This window comes from Engraulis encrasicolus, chromosome 5 (genome assembly GCF_034702125.1).
Source record: "Engraulis encrasicolus isolate BLACKSEA-1 chromosome 5, IST_EnEncr_1.0, whole genome shotgun sequence".
NCBI classification, from domain to species: Eukaryota; Metazoa; Chordata; class Actinopteri; order Clupeiformes; family Engraulidae; genus Engraulis; species Engraulis encrasicolus.
This window is the reverse complement of record NC_085861.1, coordinates 30,234,939-30,244,938: the sequence shown is the minus strand read 5'-3', so window position 1 is coordinate 30,244,938 and position 10,000 is coordinate 30,234,939. Positions and strand designations below refer to the sequence as shown.

The 10,000-nt window shown below is 42.6% G+C and overlaps 1 long non-coding RNA gene across 1 annotated transcript; it reads left to right on the top strand.

The window, feature by feature from the left end:
* Nucleotides 1–6,009: 6,009 nt before the first annotated feature.
* Nucleotides 6,010–7,035, top strand: LOC134448462 (uncharacterized). Its single transcript, XR_010034773.1, has 3 exons — nt 6,010–6,100; nt 6,371–6,517; nt 6,833–7,035. It is a non-coding gene; the product is annotated as an uncharacterized LOC134448462 (long non-coding RNA).
* Nucleotides 7,036–10,000: the final 2,965 nt, after the last annotated feature.

Here is a 10,000-nt window from a genome sequence, read left to right as displayed (position 1 = left end):
CATTTCACTGTTTAAATGCTTTTTCTCCATCAGACAGGGCAGAGGAAGAAATGCATGTATGGTATAGTGAAAAAAGTGATAGGGCCTATGTGAAAAGTGTGTATGTATGGTAAAGTGAAAATGGAAATGAAGTGAGTGAAAAGTAAAATACTGTGCTTGTGCGTGCGTGCGTGCGTGCGTGCGTGCGTGCGGCGTGCGTGCGTGCGTGCATGAGGCTGTGCGTTTGTACGCATTTGTGTGTGTGTATTTGAGTGAATGAGCGAAGAAGTTACGTGTGTGTGTACATACAGTACATGATACACACATACAGTAAAGCTACATTTACACACGCCGCTACTAGTTACTCGCTCAACGAGGGAAGTCAATTGAATGTCTACCGGTGTACGTTCCAGCGAAGCGAGGCCTGCACAGGCGAGGAGGGTATGAGCGAAGCGATGTGGCCAGATTCCGAGATAAAAATATTTTAACTTTTTGAATAACGTGAGTAAGCAAGTAGCAAATTGGAATGCAGAGTTTGGATTATTGACAGTTAACTTCTCGCTTTTGTAATGGCAGTTTAACCTGCAGCATTTTATAGCTAACGTTCCATGAGCGAGTAGCGAATAAGGCAGTGAGTTACGCCAGGGACACATGCAGGCGAAACGAGCAAAGCGAAGAGAGCTGAAATTCAGTAATTGCTCAACGGTCAAGAGGTCGTAGCGGCGAATCAAATGGAATGAAACATTTATGTTGTTGATGTGATTGGCCGTCGGAAGCGAAATTCACTCCTCATTTGCATAATATTAAACTTGGTTGAATATTTTCACATCTCTTCGCTCCTATTTGCTTGCCTTCACCTCCCTAATGGGAATGAATGGCGAAGTTCGTTTCGCTTGGCCAAATTTGTATGTATGTGCGTTAAAAACGAGTAACTCGTAACAACGTGTGTGAATATGGCTTCGGAGTGTATATGGTGTTTGAATTCTTTATGTGTTGGCGTTGTCACTACCGCACCTTGAGAGGTGGTTGTCCTGTTGGTTACCTGGAAATCCCAGGAGGCATTGCAGCGGCACAGCCCCTTACGGTGTCCCTGTGCAGGTGCTTCGCCTGAGGGGAGTACTGCTCGAAGCGTTCCCTCATCAACACTTGCTGCAAAGCCATAAGCACCTGCGTGCCGCTCCGAAACCCTGCCGAGCCACAACACTCCCCCATACCCGCCAGCATCCACCACCCCCAATGCAGGAGGAGGAGGAGGAGGAGGAGGAGGAGGAGGAGGAGGAAAGACAAGAGAGAAAGCCAATCACAAGCACATTGAGAGCTTGTTTCATCTGAAAGAGAAGAGAAGAGAAGATACAGGAAGAGAATATAAGCGAGGAGAGGAGAACAGCGTAGAATACAGCAGAACAGCAGAGAATATACCAGAGAATTGAAGAACAGCAGAGAACAGCAGACAGGATGAGGCGGGATGAGGTGGGATGAGGCGGGCTGAGGCGAGACAAGACGAGACAGCCTTGGTGCTGATAAAGCTTTTAGAGGAGCCTCGAGAGAGACTTTAGCAACCATGACAGCACAAACTGACATGTGAACACACCACGTACAACAGATACACTAATGAACACTTCATGGAGGTCTGATACGAAGAGTTAAATTATGTATGGAAGCATACCATTAGCTAACGCTTGCATAATGTACTTATATCGGATGTAGGCCTATAGCTTTACGACTAGAGTTCGTGATAGCACTGGCGCCAAAAGTAGTGATCGACATTATTGCTTTTGCAGACAGTGAAGTGCAAAATGCAATGACTTTGTATGTCATCAGCAGTAATTCATGAACAATGAATTCTTATCAAATGCATCCACTGTCAGAGCTCAAAACACCTTCAGATTTCCTTTCTTTTACATTACTATTTGTTTATTCTTTCAATTTGATTCAATCCCTGTCTGTGCTGTTTACTGTAAATGTACTGATTCACATTAATTTCCTTTACGTTCACTGATTCCCACAAGATCCTGCTGCCATTGATGTCTCATATTGATATAAGAGATGCAAGCACTTACAATAAATGACAAATAGGGCCTACATTAAGTCTTGCTTTTGTTGAATCCTCTATATGCTCTATAGAGATGTCTCCAGTAACACATTAGGGTACACTCATAAAAACGACCCAAGCCCTTCTTTGGTTTGCCACATTGTTTTTGTGCTTGATTTACTTGAAGAGATTGGTTTAATATCAAATGCATTTAGTTACCATTGTTCCAACACAATATAATTATGAAACGTCTATGAAACCAACAGAAATGAGTTAGGGTTAATATCAAATGCATTCAAATAATATTGTTCCAACACAATATATTTAGAATCTATCTAACATTCATGAAACCAAAACAAATGAGTTTGTTCTTTTAATTTGGAACCTCCCCTTGCGCATGCGTCTTGGAAGCAGTGTCCTGTTCAAAAAAGATGGATTGATGGCGGCCGCATGCAGAGAAACAGGTAAGAGAGAATTGCTGGGGGGAAATCCCAATGAATAATCCGCTCATTAGCGAGTACTTAATATCGCAATGTTTTAAAACACTGTCTTGAAAAGATTGTTACGAAAAGGCCATGAAATGAACGACTAGCCAGTCAGTCAGGTGTTGGCATTGGCAGGCTAGCTAGCTAACGGTCCGTGTCCCTATCGAAGATGAAAGTTTGACAAAAAAAGACGGTTTGTGTAAGCTATACCCCGCCATTGGGGAATTTAACGGGAAAGTGTAGGTTTAGGCAATGTGATAGTTAATTTTTAATGGAAAGTAGCATGTGTGAATCCAGTTTCGCACGCAGGTGGACATACTCTGTTGCATTGGTTCTAATACACTGCGGTTGTCGGTTTCCTCTGTCTGCAAACTGTTCGAAATGTAAGTTTTTGGTGTGGGTCAATAATGTAACCCATTCAGGGTCATGAGTGCTTTCTATTTAAACTTTGTACATGCTCTGCTCATGAGGGCGAGATGGGGAGTAAAGTATGGGGGCTTGGGAGTTCATGCACTGCTTTAGATAATGCCAGGCGGCGACGAGGTAACATCTTTCTCTCGATTGCAAGCAGATATTCGTTTATCGAAATATTGGTTCGTGGTATGTGTGGGCCGTCTGAGGGAATTAACTATTGTGAACTTTGAGGGAACAGGCGACTTAAAGTGGAGCACCGGTTTTCTTGGTTGAAGTAATAATTGCTTAGCGTAGGTCTGCACCATTCGGCAGCATGGTTTCAGATTGTCTCACGTCTGGTAGCCGCCTGGTGCACCAGTCTCTCGCGCCTAATTTCCCTCCGTCTTATTATCCCACAACACGGTGTTTAGCCCCTCCGACTAGAACTTCTAATGTTTTGCAGCATGGGACGTTTTGCATGCATGTAACAAGTTGCGAGACCTAATAAGTCACCCACGGTCATGAAAGTCAATCGCTAAAATCTCAGCAAATTAAGTGTTTGCTCGTCTAGGATGTGTGATTCACAAGTGGACTAATCTTAACATTGTAGTTGTCGTCATGATCCTGACAAATGTTCTCGTGAAATAATGTTGTAGGCTACTGCACGTTCACTGAATGTCTTAAAATCTTTTGCAGTTAACTTCAATGACTCTAACGAAGGCCTGCAGCCGCCAACATCTCGGTGATTGTAAGTAATTGACCACAGAATTTGTATCATTTTCATTCATTGTTATTTTATTTTAACCCCTGTGAGATCAGACCCCCTTGTGGAGTATATCGGTGTGTGCATGGTCATTTTGATCAGATTTAGCATTATTAAAGGTCTGTGAGAATCTTAAAGGCCAACTTCCGATAAAACTCAGTTTTACTCACTCCTTTCGAAGATCGGACGGTCACCCCAAGTTAAACTCACTTGCAAGGCTCTCATAGCGGTGCGTCAACTCTCCTGGCTGTGTTTCCCGGTGTTTCCCAATTTACATCAATAATGCAGAGAAACGAGCGAATCACGAAAGCCTTTCTGTGTTTCGTCACGTCGAAAGAAGGCGTTGCCCACAAAGGTTTATATCGACCCATTTATCTAAAAACATGTCGAGTAATTTTTTTCTGCTTGTTTTCAAAACAAGCAACGTCTGGTGGTCCGAAACATAGCTTAGCTTAGCTATCAGCTGGTTGCTACTCTCAGGTACACACACAGCCCAAAGCCTCATACATAAAGCCTGCTCACTCCGGTTGCTCCGTGCCTACAGCTCGCCTAGGGGTCGCTGTCGAAAGAGCACAGCCCTGAATGGAGCCTGCACGCCTCCGCTGGCGCCCCTATAGTGCAGTACCACCAGGGGAAGTGGCGACTCTGTTTGCCATTACATTCTCTCCCAAGGCTGGAGGACTGAGCCAATCAGAGACGCGTTTCTTTGAGAGCAGGAGGAGTGAGCCAATCAGAGACGCATTTCCACGAGAAACACGGAACACTCTCTCGTTTCTCCATAAGCCACCTTGCCAGCTTGCAAAAACGTCTTGAAACAAAGCAACCAGAACGTTTTTTAAAACAGGACCAACGCGTAACACATTCAATAACAATTGGGAACACGGCAATATTAATTAAATTACGTTGAGAGGCGATCTTTAAGTAGAAATGTTGGTTCCAAATATGCTTATTGATATATTCTGTTCTCTTAAAAGAAACTATGCAGAAAAATAATGTTTCAATTGTACTTTTAGGTTGCAATCTGTAATGGAAATTTTAACATTATATTGTCAGAGAACCGTGTGTGGGTGTGGCCTTAAACATTAGCAGTCGGGCTCCACTAATTCCCTGGGTGTTTGTCTGGCTCTTTTAGAGTCTGAACCATTTGAATTTAGTACACTGTATATTGCCAATAAAGAATTTACTTGTACTTTTCTTTTCAGATCAGGAGTGAAGGTGTTGGTGTTTAGAAACAGGGAGCATTCCGTTGGCTTTGACCTGGGATTCGCCCATTAGAACGGCTGGACAACTTGACCTTGGTGACTTGAAGGACCCGACTCCCCTCGTGGTGCATGTTGTCATTGAAAGGTTGGTGACATTTATGTTGTATTCCGACTTAATTATTTTTCCACTGCTTAATACTGTTGATCTAGCCACCTGCATGAACGCTGCCAACATTTTCCCCCGAAACGATGAAAGCACTTTGAGCTGCATTTGTTGTATGAATTGTGCAATACAAATAAAGCTACTTTTATTAGTAGTAAGGCCACACCAATTTAATTTGTTGGTTCTCGGATTTTTTCAGGAAAAAGTTGAAGCGAGAGGGCGAAAAAAAAAATAAAATAAAATTAGTCGTGTGGTTATACCACCTGTATTTCAGCCTCACATGGACCTCCAAAGGAAGGTGCAAGACAGGCAAACACCTGGACATGGAGAAGGACAGTGTAGAAGGGAATTAAGGCAGCCAAATAGACCAGGCACAAAATTAGCTCACAGGGCAATTATTATATTAATCTGGTTTGAATAAACTGAGATGATTCAACAGTTGAATAGTTGTTGTTTTTCTTTTTTAAAACTGCTATCCCACTCCACTAATTCCACTAAGAGCAATACTGTGTTTCACCGCTGCTACTGCTAACCCACAGGGGCTTCAACTTGCCATTGCATGTTTGTCTGTAAATGTTTGAATGTAACACGTTTCCTGATTCGCTAGTCGTAATCGGCATGTTGAAAGGAGTGGTTTTATTGGTTCTCTACGTCACATGACCTCCAACTACTAAAGAGACACCTCCCCGTTCATGAAAACATGCAGTCTTCGTTTTTTTTAGCGATTTCATTTTTTGAGGTATTGAAACTGATTTTTTGTTTTTTTTCCATTTTGTTACGAAATACAAGAGGCGAATCCGAGAACCAACAAATTAAATTGGTGTGGCCTAAATGGTGTAGCCCAACTGATGCATCGTTAGATATTACCCCGATCCTAGATGCATTGTATTTCATACATATATCGCTAATATGGTATTTCCCTGTACTTCTCTGTCTCAGATCAGTAGTGAAGGTGTTGGTGTTTGGAACAGAGAGCATTCCGTTGCCTTTGACCTGGGATTCGCCCATTAGAACGGCTGGACAACTTGACCTTGGTGACTTGAAGGACCCGACTCCCCTCGTGGTGCATGTTGTCATTAAAAGGTTGGTGACATTTATGCTGTATTCTGACTTCATTATTTTTCCACCACTTAATACTGTTGGTCTAGCCACCTGCATGAACGCTGCCAAAAAATGTTCCCCCAATTGTGAAAGCACTTTGAGCTGCATGTGTTGTATAAATTGTGCTATACAAATGAAGCTACTTTTATTAGTAGTAAATGGTGTAGCCCAACTGATGCATCGTATGATGATTACCCCGATCATAAATGCATTGTATTTAATACATAGTATATCTCTACTTCTCTGTTTCAGATCAGGACTAAAGGTGCTAAATGGTGCTTGGTTCCGGGAGCATTTCATTGGCTTTGAACTGCGATTCCTCCATTAGAACGGCTGGATAACTTGACCTTGGTGACTTGATGGACCTGACTGCTTGTGGCATACGTTGTCATTGCAAAGGTTCGTGAGATTAATAAATGGCATAGTCCTACTGATGCATTGTTACATATTAGTCCAATCATCAATAAATTGCTATTATTGTTGTCAAATTTAGTGATGCATTTTTGAATCTCTGTACAGATTGTAAATGATGATACAGGCATCGATTAATTTAAATGGCCATTTTCAAAACTGTGTGTGGCTATGGCCTCAGACCTTAATATCAGTTGGACTGCGGGCGCCACTAAATAACCTAGATGGCTCTGAAGCATGCATTTGTATTTAAGATCTTGTATATTGCTAATGTAGTATTTTCTTGTTGCACTTCTGTTTCAGATCAGGACTGAGGGTGTTGGTGCTTAGCAGCGGTGTGGCAGAGGAGAAATTATGAACCTGCACCACAGGAGCCGAGAACTGGAGGTGGGCAAACTGGTCCGACTCTACAGCCGGCAGCGGAGGAAGGGGTGCTGCGCGAAACTGGACAGCCGCTGGGTAGGCCACGGTCAAGTGCTGGAGCGACTTGGGGAGGTGATGTACCACACAGCAACCCCCCCCTCCACACGCCCCATGACCACATGACCATTAGCCACACCTGACCACGGATACACGTTTGCGGACACCCCCACACACAGTCCCCCCTTTCCCCTCCTTACACAGGACACACCGACACAGTCAAATGCAGAGCAGCCACCAACCAGGGGTAACAGACATGCTTGGGTACCCACCCACACATACACCCTGAACACCTCTCACTCTCTCCTCCCCTGGTGCATGGGGAGACTCCTTCGGCCTCCATGACTAGACCAGAGGCGGAGACCACCCGCTCGCCTCAGGGACTTTTTGTCTTATTAACTTGTGGACTATTAAGCTCACGCTGTTACGGATGAAGTTCATGGTAACCTCGGGCGAGGAACTTGGACCTGAGGGGGTAATGTTGCGACCAAGGGACACTGAACAGGACCACTGTCACAACACAGCGGTGGTTGACAGAATGAGTGGGCCACGGGACTGTTAAGTGATGGTATATTAGTGAATAAAACGGCATCTGGCTCAGAGTGAGTGTACTTCCTTAGCATATGCTACATTGGTGTATACTGTATTTTTTTTTTTTTTAATCATTCTGTTTTTGTTACACTTCTTGATCTCCAAGTGTCTCAAAGTAACTTGTGGGGAACACGTGGTCAACACCGGTGTGATATTTACGGTGGCTATGTTAGTCTGTACTTGCTGTTTTTATGAAGAGTAAAACGATTTTGGGGAAAAAAATTCTGATTTTGTGTTGTGTGTCTGAAATGGGGGTTAACTACGGTAATAAAGCAAATTTATTTTGGATCACCTGTTTTAGATTTCATTGAATGAATATACATTTATTTAGATCATTTAATATATGTATATTATTGTGGAAACATTAGATAAAGAACAAAGGAGATATGCACTCCGCGCTTCTAAATTGACAATACGGTGCAACCAGAGCAGGACTAAATAAGTGCAAAGGGAAAAGAATCTGGTGCCATACGGATGTCTATTTTCTGTTATTTCTTTTTTCAGTGCAGTGCAGTGAGTAACTGTTACTGCACTGAAAAAAGAAATAACAGAAAATAGACATCCGTGTGAGACCAGATTCTTTTCCCTTTGCAATTAGATAAAGATGTGTTGGACCAACTCAATTACATCGTGTTACAAGGAGGTATTTAGGTTATTGTGGCTATATTTGATGAAGATGTGTTGGACCAACTCAATTACATCGTGTTACAAGGAGGTATTTAGGTTATTGTGGCTATATTTGATGAAGATGTGTTGGACCAACTCAATTACATTGTGTTACAAGGAGGTATTTAGGTTATTGTGGCTATATTTGATGAAGATGTGTTAGACCAACTCAATTACATCACATTACAAGGAAGTATTTAGGTTGGGTTGAGTCAACAAAAAGTAGATTTGTGGAAATTCTGCCCTCAATTTAATTGAGTCAATCCAATGAGTTATTTTTTTGAGTGTAATATAGTAAACATTAAAACTCTCACTCCAACCACATTACTACATGTTAGAATATGTTTAGATTTAGGCTACATATAGTATTTCATTCTTAGAATTATGGAAAAATATTTTGAAAAATATTTAAATAATTGGGGAACTAGTTGTAGAGTTATACGGTAGTTACAGAAGGTATATAACACAATATTCAGGGTAGTAGTACTGCAGTAGTAGTAGTAGTAGTAGTAGTAGTAGTAAGAGTAGAAGTAATTAAATATATTTATTACTATATATATTGAATAATAAGAATTAATGAAGGACATTTTTTTCTAAAAAAAGGGAAATATCCAATGATAGGGTAAATGTTTTCCAACATGTAGTTGTAAGAGCATTAGCAATGCTACTTAGCTGGTCTGGGATCAGCATGACGGCAGCATGAGGCGTGACAGAGGTCAGGAGTGCCATCAGAGTGTCCTCTCAGCTGGACCAGAGCAGCTGTGCACATCACTGGAGATGGAGGCCACTTGACAAGAGCTGACATTACCAGGACATCAAGAAGATGATGATACAGCCCGGTTAGTATGTTATGGTGTGATTACCTAGATAGATAGATAGATAGATAGATAGATAGATAGATAGATAGATAGATAGACAGACAGACAGACAGACAGACAGACAGACAGACAGACAGACAGACAGACAGACAGACAGACAGACAGATAGACAGATAGATAGATAGATAGATAGATAGATAGATAGATAGATACGTAGATACGTAGATATGTAAATAGATAGATTTTTTACCTACTGAAAATGTGACTACCTCTGTACCCTTGATTCTCTGTGGGAATGGGGGAGGGGTATCCATTTTCTATTGTGAGTGTTGGCTTTCATTAAATGTGTTATCCCGTTCACAAATGACCCCCCCCCCCCCCCCCCCCCATCCCCACAGCAGGGTTCAGTGTGTCATGTGTCTGTGTGTGACAGACAACGCCAATGCAACAATCATCACTTCATTTAGATCTCAGGTTCACACTCCCCTTGTCGAACAAACGATCACACACACACCCCTCCCTGCACACACAGGCGTGCACACACAAAAAAAATGTATTACCCCCCCAACCCCACACCAAAGCACACAATTTGATACAATCCAACAAACACACACGCACGCACACACACACACACACACACACACACACACACACACACACACACACACACACACACACACACACACACACACACACCTCCTTAACACACCTCCCTACACACCCTATTACCAGCCCCATACACACCATCTCCTCCTCTTTTCACCACCCTCCTCCTCCTCCTCTTCCTTCTCCTCCTCCTCCTCCTCTTCCTCTTCCTAATTCCCCTCTCCCTTCCCCACACTCTCCCCCTGTCTCCATCTCTATAGTCCTCGTTCTGCAATTGTCTGTTTACTTTATCAACACTTACGCTGTATGGTGAAAAATAACAACGGAATACGGTGATGTCAACGCAGAACGCTTTAACGTTTTCCATCCA